Genomic DNA, 13,427 nt, shown 5'->3' on the forward strand with positions numbered 1-13,427 from the left:
TATATTATGTAATTTTAATTGATTTTGTATTTATTTAACAATATTTATTGATTTTTTAAAACAAATTTTTATATAAAATAAGACCATTGGCACCTCTCAACATGGCACCACTAATGGCGCCTATTAGATAGGCGACGCCTATTAGATAGGCACCACCATTGTCGCATCTGAGATAGGCGCCAATACTATGTATTATACGGGTCATATACTGACCCGGAAAAATATTTAATTATATTTTATAAAAAAACAAAAATTTAATATAAAATATTCATTGATAGGCGCCATTAAAAAAGAAAAAAAAATTAATATTTTTTTTATTCATTGGCGCCTCTGAGATAGGCACCAATGAAAAAAATAACCCATTTTCGTAAATAACTTTTCTGACACCCTATTTCAGTACATAATTTTTTTTTCTACCCTATTTGAGTAAAAAACCCTAAATTAGATTTTTTCTCTCGACTTTTAACATTTTTTTGTGGAATCACATTTGAAATTAAAATTATTTTTGTTCATTATAAGTCTTATTTGATGTACATTTTAACATTTTGTTTTTGGACTTATTTTTAAACCAAATTAATATAATTTAATCCATTAAATCTATATTCAAAATAAATATTTCGAAATATGTTGACTCTCGTCGTCGTCATTACTAAGTGCTTATCATTTAATTAATAGTTTGTGCAGTAAAATTCAACCTTCATCGCCAAACCCAAAAATGAAATGATTAGGTAGATGATTCCTGCTCCCTTAGGTGCTTGCACGTACAATTGGATTATCAATCATCTCCCTTGGCGTCTTGCATTGGATCATCAACCTTGCATAAACAGCATCAATTATGACTGTGATACGCCATTTTTACCCGGGCCCAAACCAAAAACAACCCAATTAAACAGTTCAAAAAATAAATTACAAGCCCAAAAATTAAAAAAACATAGTGGCCTAAGTGGCCCACAACCTAAACTCAATTTTTAGTAAAATAAAAAAAAACCCTAACCTTAACACCTCATGTGCCGCCGCTCCTGCCCTAGCCTCTGCCGCCACCTGCTCCACCAGCTCCTCTGACATCTGTAAAACAAGACATCACGCAGCAATAGAAAAAAACATGGAAGAAACAGTAACATAAGCAGTGAAATGAACGGTGTAATGTTGGCTATAAAAAAGCCATTATCCATGTATTTTAAAGGGGGATTCAAAAAAAAAAAAAAACAAAAACAGAATAAAATACAGTTTCAAGGTGATTATTTTGTTTCATTTTATTTTATTTTATTTTATTTTGTTTCCTTTTCTTTCATTTCGAACCGACAATAAATAGAAAAAGGAAAGATTTTTTACCTTCATTGGCGGCGCCAGAGCATTTTCGGGATCGAGGGAGTGCATCGGAGAAAAAAGGGAAGCTTTTCAGCTACCCGACCGCCGTATACGGCGGCGCCACGCCAGCCGCTGGTCGATGGCCGGAGTCGTGGCCGGAAGGGGAAAGGATTGAGAGAACTGAGAGAGTTCTCTGATTTTTTTCTTAAAAATGAAGTGGGAATTTTATTATTTTGCTATTTATACAGGGCATAATACAGCGCCGTTTTGGGCTTGTGCATTAATGGCTAAAACGACGCCGTTTACATCAAACCCGAAAATTGACCCGACCAGGTAAGGGGATCCGCGTGTTTTCGTTTAGGGGGATATGTTCGCAATCAGTTCCTCCACCTTTGCATCATATTCAATGCGGTTTTTTTATTTCGATTTTGGGCACAAATTTTTGCTCCCTATTCAATTTGGTCCATAGACCGTGCGCAGGTGCCTGCCTAGAACGACGCCGTTTGATTGACGTGGGAATATTTCCTATTTGGCCCCTGCATCTTTGCTCGCGTTTCGTTCAGGCCCTGATTTTTTCTTTCTTTTCAAATTTCCTCTTTGATCTTATTCCAGTTACAATTCGGTCCTAGGTTATCTTTTAGTTTTTATTTTTTTTAAAAATTGTTTGTTATTCTTTTACATTTTATTTAATTTTTTAAAAAATAATAAAATGTGACTTATTAATTTGGTTTACTTAATATTCTCATTATTTTGCCTTTGTTTTCACATTTTATTGTTTATTATTTATTCTTGCTATATCATTTTATCATTTTCAATATATATATATATATATTTCAACAATCATCATTATAGTTGTTAGTCATATTATCATTATTATTCTTAGATTGTTTCATATAAAGTTTATTTTATAATATTAAGTTTTAAATTGTTTTTGTTATATATATATTTATTGTCCTTATTATTTGTTTTGTTTATTATTTTCGCCTGTTTCTTGTATTTTATTCTTCATATTGCTATTCATTTATTATTATTCGCTATACATATCGACATTAAAATTCGTTTCACATTTTATCACAAAGTTGTGGTACATTTTACCCGACATTAAAAATTTTGCTTTCAAAGAAAGAAAAATTAAACTTAGTGTTTAAAGATTTGAAAAGTCGTACCCTAACTTATGGGGTTTTATTTTCTCGATAAACCAAAGTAAATGAATCTTTTCAAACATAAGTTTTTTTAAACGATCTCGTGAATTAATAAAAGATCGTGTTCTAACTTACGGGATGTTAGAGTTGTGTGACCCAAATTTTAAGAGATTGCTTGTGAGTCAAGTTAAACAAAAATATATTTTCTTTCTAGAAGATTTAGTATTTATTAGTATAATATATTTAGCATTTATTAGCATAGTTTATTTGACTTACTAATTTAGCCTATGAATAGGCTCTTTTACAATCTTAGATAAAGACACCAATTAGATTAGAACTCATAACACATTCAGAGAATTTTGTGTTTACGTTTTGAGGGTTCTTTGTTTTTCGGTTTTCAGGGTTTAGTTTTTATCTTCATATTTTGTACTCTTCATTCTTTTGCCATTATAGTAAAATTATATCTGCCCATGGTTTTTTATCCTTTTTGGAAGGGTTTTTCCACATTAAATTTGTGTGTTTATCTTCTCAATTTCTTCTACTATTTTTACTTGTTCGTTGCTTAATCTGGACGATCCTAACACGAGACATGATTTCTTTTTCTAAACTCGAGATAGTCGAATATATTTCAAATAAGTAAATTTTTGGCATTTATTCACGTATCGGGAATTCAAGACATTGTGTCCTGACTTACGAGATATAATTCTCTTTCTCGATTAACATGAAATATGCTCTTTTCTTGAAAATTTTTAGCATTTCAACAAAGGATCGTATTTTAAATATCTTTAAAGTTTTCAATTTTCGATATTAGGGACGTTAATTAATCAACTAGGTACGAATTTCGGGCATTACGAGGGTGCTAATCCTTCCTCGTACGTAACCGACTCCCGAACTCGTTTTTCTGAATTTCGTGGACCAAAATCGTGGTTTTAATAAAATCAAATTGTTTATTAAAAACAATCACTTTTCGAGGTGACCCAATCACACCTCATTAAATAAAAATTGGTGGGAACTCTCATATTCGTTTTCATTTCCAAAATTCAAGTCGACGACCCTTTCACAAAAAAATGGTTTCGACAATGGCAGCTCAGTCCAAACATGTTTTCTCAAAGATACTCACAGTTACTGACATCAAAAAGAGGTTAGCAGTCCCGTCAGCAATCCAGAGTTGTTTGCCACCTTTCAATGGAGGTCATACAGTCACATTTCAGTTTTTACACGGCACAAGACCCTGGCCAATTCGCTACACAATCCGCAGGAAGGGGTACAAGAAATCCGTATTCTCAGGTAAACTATGGAAAAGTTTTGTTATTTATAACAGCTTAAATGTTGGGGATAGATTCATTTTATACATAGGGCAAGGTGAAGATGATTCTTCCTACTATAGGGTTAAAGTGGGGAGAGAAATCCACTTCTTTGGCATCCCCCAGGGGGTGCAAATGCAATAGGCTATGGCAATGGCACTGGTGATCATGGACATGCAGCTGTAGAAGCATATCCCCAGATTATTACTCGTAGTCATCAAGGCCTTCTGCGACAACCCACTACTCCATGTGGTGCTGAGTTAGATTTGACATTGGCGCTGACGCCACCCAATGTGGAGGGAAACACCATGATAGGATTCATGGCCAGACTTTGAGTTCCTGGACCCGTCAGGAATCAGGATGTTTCGTTTGTATACGTGTTCCTGTTTTTTGGTTTTGTTTTGTTACAGTGTGATGGGCTTATATTTTAGCTACAGAATAATATTCTCTTGTCTTAAATTTTTTTTGTTTTATTATTATTATTTTCTTTTTCTGAGATGATTGGTTGGTATATTTTTAAGTTGATATAGAAGGGAAAGGGTAAGTCTTACATTTTTTTGTCTTTCTTAGGCTTAAAGTCTTTAGTCAACTGTACTGGCTTGATATTTAAGCTCACCCTTCTTCTTCATCTCTTACATCTCATACATAATTAGATCCAACTCCAATACCCAGTTCCTTTCCCGGTGAAGCTTCAACTTTTTCAACAATGCAGCTAAGTATCTCTCTCTGCTATATGTAAATGTTTCATCTTTAATCCTTGAGCCCTTTATTCTTTTTTTTCTTTCGAATTTGGGTGTTTTCATGGAGAAAAATACATATGTAATCAAGTTTTCTAGTTGCTTGATTCAAATTAAGTTTAAAAAAACTATATATATATATATATATTCGAGTTTTTAGTCTCGTTTGTCCACAAATACTCAAGCACCCACCTATTTTACAAGTTATTTCATGTTTTTAAGTCATGTGTCACTGCGAAAGTTAATGTGTACCATTGTTGCTTCTTGATGCTTATGGATTCAGATACGAAATGGGGTTTTGAGATTTCTTTTTCTAAATTTTGGATTAAATTGATTTAGAGGGGTGTTCTTTTGCATGGTTGAAGATTCTATTTTTATTCCTTTTGTTTTAGGCAAGTGTTTTGATTTTAGGGTACCTTTTTTTATGATTGATATCTTCTAATTTTGTAACCCTCTAGGGAGCGATTTGTTGCCATGTCAGCAAAGCGCGATGACATGGATGCGATTTGCCGGATAAATACGGGCCCATTTCAGTAATTGCAGCCTTCTGCCGACCTCCAACACTCTCCAATATATAATGTTGGTTTAGACTCGATGACTTTGTAATCTACCGATATATTCATGCTATACCGCTTAATCGCTAACATGCATTCTTCCTTACTTTCAAATCTCTGGCCCACGTGTAACTCATCTGGATCAGAATATACGCCCATTCGGTAAGCATGTGGTATTTCAGGGTACTCCGGAAACTCAGCTGCCTGTGCTGCATCGGGGTCTATCCGAGACATGTGTGCCCCAAGATTATTGTGTATCACAATATGACGAATCTGGTTTCTGACTGAAGACGCATTAACGTTTCCATCCTCATTCACGCCTTCATCGTCAATATCATCCGGGACCTCGTCTGCGTCGGAATCACTCTCACTATCCACTTCGTAATCAACAGGATCACTACTATAGTATACATCATCACCAACCACATCAGTCTCGGCTGCAAAGGAAGAACAGAATGAGACGAACACCTCGGCACACATCTGGAAGACGATTCTTTTTGAAACCCCTCATTGAAAGGAAACATAGTCTCATCAAACCTAACATGTCGAGACAAAAAAACTCGACCATCTTCTGCAAGACAACGATACCCTTTAGTAGTAGGAACACTACTTAAGAACACATAGCGTTAAGACCAGAATTAGAACTTGTGCTTTTGAAATGGCCTGAGATCAGGAAAACAGGCACACCCAAAAACCCGCAGTGAGCCATACTCAGGCTTAACTTTGTAAAGCATTTCATAAGGACATGACTGATTCAAGACAGGTGTAGGCAGCCGATTAGTCAAATAAATAGCATGTACAAATGCATAAAACCAAAACGTTAATGGCATATGTGATTGTACTAAAAGGGACAGTCCCATATCAACGATTTGTCGATGTTTTCTCTCAGTGATACCATTCTGCTCCGAGGTATAAGGACAAGTTGTCCTGTGTTGCACACCAAGCTTCGATAAAGTAGCAGTCAAGCCACGATATTCTCCTCCATCATCGGTTTGAAGACTCTTAATGGTGCAGCCAAACTGAACAGTAACTATGCGGTGGAAATTCAGGAAGCTTTGAGCCACTTCAGACTTGGTTTTAAGAAAATAAATCCAAGTATACTTGCTATATGCATCAACAAAAGAAACATAGTACCGAAAGCCATTTGAAGACACACTAGCAGAGCCCCACACATCAGACACTACAAGTGTAAAAGGAGAAATATATATTGTTTTTGAAGCTGGAAAGGGAAGTTTATGAGCTTTCCCAAGCTGACAAGCTGTACATATCTGTTGTAAACGATCTTGTTTGAAGGAAATATTACACGACTTCAAGACATGAGCAAGAACAGTATTACACGGATGACCGAGTCTATTATGCCATAAGGAAAACGAAGTAAGTTCAGTACTATTCAACAAACTGGAATCGGGCTTCGAGGCAACAGTAGGTGTTGACTTGGTGAGATAAAAACGGTATAACCCTTCATGCATGTGGCCCTCGAGCAACGTCACCCCTGTCTAAATGTCATTCACAAAACACAAAATTGGGTGAAACTCAAAATAAACACCATTGTCTTTGGCAAACTATGCCACAGACATCAAGTTCTTGCACACTGCAGGAACATGCAAAACATTCTGTTACTTCAGTAGTCTAGTCCCAGCTAAAAGAGAAGAGGAGCCTATACTGGCAATAGAAACGGACTCACCATTGCCCATAGTGACATGGTTGTTACCTGTATACGGAGAAGCTGTTGTGAGATTGGATACCTCAGGTGTAATGTGATTCGTTGCACCTGAGTCAGGGTACCAAATTAAGTCAGATTGTGAGGAAGATGTAGCTATAGGAGGCAAATGACCATACGAGCCACAGTAATGAACCCCCGTTTGGCAAGAATGAACAGGTGAAGAACACTCAGAACCATGCAATTGATGACAGTTAACTTGAGCGGAATTTGACCCTGCAACACCAGAAAAACTTTCATCAAACCTGTGATAACATGTTTGAACCATGTGCCCCACTTTGTCGCATAGCTGACACTGCGGCCTGGAACGAGACCAGCCCCTTCTATTTCCACGCGACCGACCACGAGACCAACCTCTACCCGATCCTTTATAATCCGTTTTAGGTCGCTGAAAAGAATCACTAGACTGTTTCAAAGGATCCTCCGTGCCTTGTTGTCGAGTTGCAAGATTGGCTTGACACGAACCTTCTGTTACCAATTCTAACTGTCAGGATTCACAGTCAAGCAGCATTTCTGTTAAAAGGTCAAGGGACAAAGGAGTAGCAGAAGCAAAAATTCGAATAGACTCAAATTCAACTGAAAGACCGGTCAAAATTACGCTCACTTGTTCTTGCTCCGAGATGAAATTACCAGCAGCAGTCAAGTCATCACTTAACTGTCTGACCTTTGACACATAGTCTTTAACAGATAAAGTTGATTTCTTGATGGAATACAACGCATGTCGCATGCTGGAGATCTTGAGGTTAGATTTAGCACTAAACCACCTTTCAATAACATTCCATATATCAAAACTAGTTTTGGAATTTGTGAGATGAACTAACAACTCATCTGTAACAGTCGACAATAGCCAGGACGCAAGAAACTTATCTTACTTACGATGCACAAGAAATGCTGGATTGTCAACTTGATAGCCCTCTGAACCAAGAACAACAGGAGGAGGGGATGGAGTAGTGCCTAACACAAAACCTTCAAGGCCATAGCCCTCAAGAATCAACAAGATTTGATGCTTCCAACGAAGAAAATTATGCGATGCAAGTTTTATGGTGTCATGTTTAGAGAAATATTGAACTGTCGATGCACATACAATACCAGTGCCTTGCGAATGATCAGCCTCCCTAGTATTGGAGGAGTGACGCAGCGTACCAACAGCAGGGACACCATCTGGGACTACATTGGTGGCCATGAGAGGAAAAATTTATGAATACACAAAGAGAACCTTGGCTCTTGATACCGTGCTAGGATTACACAATAGCAATGAAGAAAAGAATTCTGTATATTGTTTAGAAATCAGGAAAACACGTATTTAATACAATCCAAGAACCGTTACTTAACTGTTCTTCTAACTAAACACAACAGAAACTAACTAACAGAAACTGACTTACTTTATTTTCTAATAGAAGTCAACTTGGAATTGTTCCTTACAAGCATGAAGTTATAGAAGGAAGAAAACGTTAACTAGCACGGGGCATGTTATGAGTATTTCATCAATAGGTTTATCGATAAAGTTAGTTAAAAGAGTTAGTTAGCAGTTAAACACAATTAGTTAATAGTTAGTTATTATCTGTTTGTATTAAATACTCTATTGTAACTCTCAAGTTTTCAATGAAGTTAGAAATGTTTTCATAGCTGCTTTATTCTTGGTTTCAACAATTAAATATATATATAGTTTTTTTTTTAAACTTAGTTTGAAGCAAGCAACTATAAAATTTGATTACCTATGTATTTCTCCATGAAAACACCAAAATTCTAAAAAGAATAAAGTAAAGGGGCTCGAGGATTAAAGATATGAAACATTTATATATAGCAGATAGAGATACTTAGCTGCCTTGTTGAAAAGGTTGAAGCTTCACCGGGGGAAGAACTGGGTATTGGAGTTGGATCCGATTATGTATGAGATATAAGAGATGAAGAAGAAGGCTGAGCTTAAAGATAAAGGCAGTACCGTTGACTAATGACTTTTATTAGCCTGAGAAAGACAAAAAAATTGTAAGACTTACCCTTTCCCTTCTATGTCAACTTAAAAACATACCAACCAATCATCTCAGAAAAAGAAAATAATAATAATAAAACAAAAAAGCATTTTAATATTAAGTTTTTGTTTTTATTTTCATAATACAATAACAACCATGCTTAATACTAAATTAATTTATTGAGATTTTCATTTAGAGTTTAATATGTAAAAAGTAATAACAAAAAGTAATGCGTAATACTAAACATATCGTCTTTCTCCTTTTAACTCTTTTTCACTTCGAACATGTACTCTTACTAGTTTCACCAAAAACTAATAATGCCATGAAAATTCATGTATATTAAATGAAATGTATGAAATTTCGTTTTTCTTACCTTACTTACTCATATCCTCAACTTTTTTTCCCTTTTACCAAAAATGCCATGAAATTTTTAGTGCAAATTCACTAAAATCCATGGTGAAAATGGGGCTTTAAAACTTGAAATAGGTTGAAAATGGAGGAAGGGACTAAAATAAAAGAAACGAAAAAAAACTTAGCTACTTTGAGAGAGTCAGACATGGAGAAAAAGCTTATGAAGACGATGAGAATGAAAAAAGTGTCCACACAAAAATATTTATCCCATTTTTCTTTTATTATTATTTAAAAAAACTTACATTATCATGCCATACATACGGCGTCAATGCTATCCATCCTCAACCATTCATTTTTTACTCCCATGGTTAAATTATTCTTTGCTGTTTTTCTCATTCGTTTAATCTAGTTATTTCTTATTTCAAATTTTCACATTGTGGTCCAACACTTCTCACTCTTTTACAATTTAGTCAAATTCTTAGATTAATCCCTACAATATCTAATTACCTTCTCTACTAATACTAATAATTCTATTTAATCTACTTTGGAAATATTGAACACGTATCCACTCGAATTAACATATTAACATTGGTTAGGAATATTAAACCAATTAATCTTAGCTGAATCTAATCTATTAGAAGTGTATTATTATGTCATTTTAACGAATTGATATTGGTTTTATTATGTTATATATTTTTTAGTTCAAATTGGATATGTAAGATCTTGGATGGGGACTTATGAGGAAGTTGAAGGACTAAAATTAGAAGCACATATAAATTATTGATACCTTGTACAATAAGGGTTGTTGTGGTCGTCAATTCACCTAAAAAGGAGGAGAGTCAAAAAAAAATAAGAGGATAAGTTGATTGCTAGCAAAGAGAGTAATTGCTCATAATAACTTTAAAGGCTTAAAAGGTTGATCTCTTCTTCATCGTTGGAAGAGTATTTATAAAAGAGATTCTCTTATTAGCTAGCGTGATGTGGTAGGTTATTATAAACGCGTGAAGGATGTGCATCATGCCAAAATAAATTCTCATTTTCTTCTGGTGTTGACACCTAAAAGCAATTTATTGCTTTTCATTTTTAGCATAAAAAATTAACTTTCTTTATTCAATAAGTATCAAAATCACAAATTCTGGTCCCCCAAATGGTTTAAACAAGCTTCTTGTCCAATAATTTCTTGTTGTCAATTGTCATAGTCCCAAAACAGCAGAGAAGACAATTATTTCTCTACATTTAACATTCTCCCACCATCTCCAATCAAATTGATGACATGTTCAGCCATTCTCGGAATTCTCGACTCTTTAGGTGGATTCATCGACCCATTAATGGCAAAGGGTCCCTTCATTTTTTGTTCAATCATAGTGTTGTCCCTTTCTAGTAATAACGTACTTAAATATTTCACGAGATTGGGTACCGGATTTTCAAGCACGATTTTCATGAATTCAATTGGTAAAAAGTATTTTAATATTAAAATGTTATTTTTATTTAATTCTTAAGTGTAACATATTATAATAATAACAAAGAATTTTATGAAACAGGAGCCTCGTATCTCCTTTAAGTTATTTAATGACATTTTAATAATTTTTCATATCAATTTAAAACTTTTGCTCAAAACATCAAAACTTAAATATGATGTTTTATTAAGAATATTTTGCTTGTTGGGTACTACAAATTTGATTCAATGGAAGGAGCTACTTTTCTTGGTGGTGGGGTTAAGTTTAGAATTAATATTAAATTTAAAATAAATAAATAAGGGAAGAAGAAGATAATGACTAAATGTTCAGGAGTTAAGTATGGGTTTCTTCTATATTTATTGTTTCATCTTCAATCTTTCAACTCTTTATATTATAATATTATAGGGGTGAACGTTGGATCAAATCGAATGAAAATAATTTTGAGTTAATCGAGTTCAAAAATATAATATGGAGTTGAAAAAAATCAAGGAATTTTTTTAGATAATTTTAATTTTTGGTTTGAGGGTAAAGGGTGAGAAGTAAAAGTTTAGAGGAAAAATAAAAAGTTTTAAGAGTTGAATGGGTAAAATTTTGGAGAGAAAGTAAAAAGGGGAGTAAAATTTGGGGGATGGGGGAGTAGAAGGGGGATGGGATGGGACGAGTAAAAGTTTTTGGGGAAAATAGGAGAGAGAAAATGTTTTGGGGAAAGTAAAGAGGTTTGAGAGTTTGGGGTAAAAATGTAAAATATTATAGTTTGATATTTGGTTTATTCAAATTATTCGAGTTATTCGAATTTAAAAATAAAACTCGATTCGAACTCGAAATTCAAAAAAATATCGAGTTAACTCGAATAACTTGATTCGTTTAACTCGAAATTCAATTTTTTCAAGTCGAATCGAGTTTTGCGTCTTGTAAAAATACCATGGAGATCCTTGTACTGTACGTTCGATTGTGTTTGATCACTCTACTCAAAAAATAGATAAATTAGTTCCTACATATTAAATCAAAGAGCAAACTAGTCTTTTTTGTTAAAAAATTCATCCATTTCTACTATTAAAAACAAGCATGATTAACCGAATAATTAAACAATGACACATGTCGTGCTTGGTGTACCTCATGTTGATATATAATGATAAGTTTTTAACTGTAAAAATAGATAAAATTTTTAACAGAAAAACCAATTTACTCTTTGATTTAACATACATGGATTAATATATACAAATTTTCAATAAAAGGGCCATACCACTATAATAATTCTTTTTTAACTGAGAAAAGAACTAAGTGCCATTTAATTTTCTTAATATAAGGGTTTCTATCATACTTTTACCATTTAATTTTATTGCCATGCATGTAATGGTGGAAGTAAGGGGGGTAGGTAGGGGCTCGACCCCGTAAAATAGAATTTAATTCCGCTCCCCCAAAATTTTTCTGGCTTCGCCACTACATGCATGCTGCATTAACGATTGAATAATTTCTTTAAGTTTATCAAACGGGGAGCCCTAATTGGACAACAATTCCCATGCAGGCTACGTTAAAGGTTGGTTTTCAAATATAACATAAGTTTTTATACTCTTCACAAATTTAGAATTGAGTCATTACACTTTTATTTCTATGAATTTAGTCTCTCTACTTTTCGAATTTTAAAATTCAGGTTTAGTTGTTAACACTGTTAAATATATTGATGAGACATTTTGAAATAAAAAATACGACTTCATAGCAGTGTAACTAAAAATGAACTTTAAATTAATAAAATAAATTTAATAATATTAGCAATTGGGCCTAAAATTTAAAAAGCGAAAAATAGAATGAATAAATTTTTAAAAATAAAAATAAAATATCAAATTTCAAATTTACAAAATTACATAAACTAGCTAACGAGGGTTATAAATGGTTGTTGATTTACTAAATATACCATAAAAATCTAAAGAGAGATTGAAAATTTTCTTAAAAATTTAATTATTTTAAAATCAGGCTCCTTTAATGTGATTATTTTAAAATTACAGAAATTATAAATTTTTTAATAAAATAAATGTTTAGAAATAATTTGGATAAATAAATATTTAATATGGAATAAATAATATGGTATGAAATTGGATACGGATTATGGATATGATGTCGTATTCCATATGACATTATCATTAGAGTCGTCACTCTGATGTCATTGTTTGACATTAGCGTCACTAAAAGTCTAAAACATCATCATGACCAAAATCGTTATATCCAAAAATGTGAGGGCCCGCATTGTAAGGACAAAATCTTTTTATTATTAAATATATCAATTTAATATTTATATAAATGTTAATTTTAATACAATTTAGACTTATTTAAATTTTTAAATTTATTTAATAATGAAGAGATTAATTTGATTATATCCATACGATAGAGAGTAGTGTATTATTTTAAGTTTACTGATTTTTAATTTATATATGCTTGTAATTTAATTTTAATTTTTAATAAATTATATATTATACACACATGCAAATATAAATTTTAAAATTATTAATTAGATTAATAACTTAATTTAATAATTTATATTTTAAGATTAAATTTATTTTTAAATGTTTTAAGATAAAAAATGTTAGGTTTAAAATAATGCGTACATATCGACTACCATGAAAAATACAACGAGAAAATCTTAAAATCCCTAAATTTTATCAAAGCTCAACCCAGATTAAATTTTTATTCTTATAATCCCATAAAATAAAATCTGAGTTAAGTTAAAAATAAATAATAAATAAATAAACCTACAAGATCAAATAAGTTCATAAGCTTTTAATATGGTCTGAAACCTACACATCACAAAACTCATGAAACTGATGCAATACAACGAGAAAATCTGTTGTAATGACTAGCCATGGAAACGACTCATTCCAATGATCTTCTC

At 33.0% G+C, this 13,427-nt stretch overlaps 1 long non-coding RNA gene across 1 annotated transcript; it reads right to left on the reverse strand.

The window, feature by feature from the left end:
- Positions 1-557: 557 nt before the first annotated feature.
- LOC105779382 (uncharacterized) lies at positions 558-9,328 on the reverse strand. Its single transcript, XR_001128983.2, has 4 exons — positions 9,109-9,328; positions 1,333-8,731; positions 995-1,065; positions 558-814 (listed from the first exon to the last, which is right to left on the reverse strand). It is a non-coding gene; the product is annotated as an uncharacterized LOC105779382 (long non-coding RNA).
- Between the last annotated feature and the right edge of the window lie 4,099 nt (positions 9,329-13,427).

Source organism: Gossypium raimondii, chromosome 4 (genome assembly GCF_025698545.1).
Source record: "Gossypium raimondii isolate GPD5lz chromosome 4, ASM2569854v1, whole genome shotgun sequence".
Classification (NCBI taxonomy): domain Eukaryota; kingdom Viridiplantae; phylum Streptophyta; class Magnoliopsida; order Malvales; family Malvaceae; genus Gossypium; species Gossypium raimondii.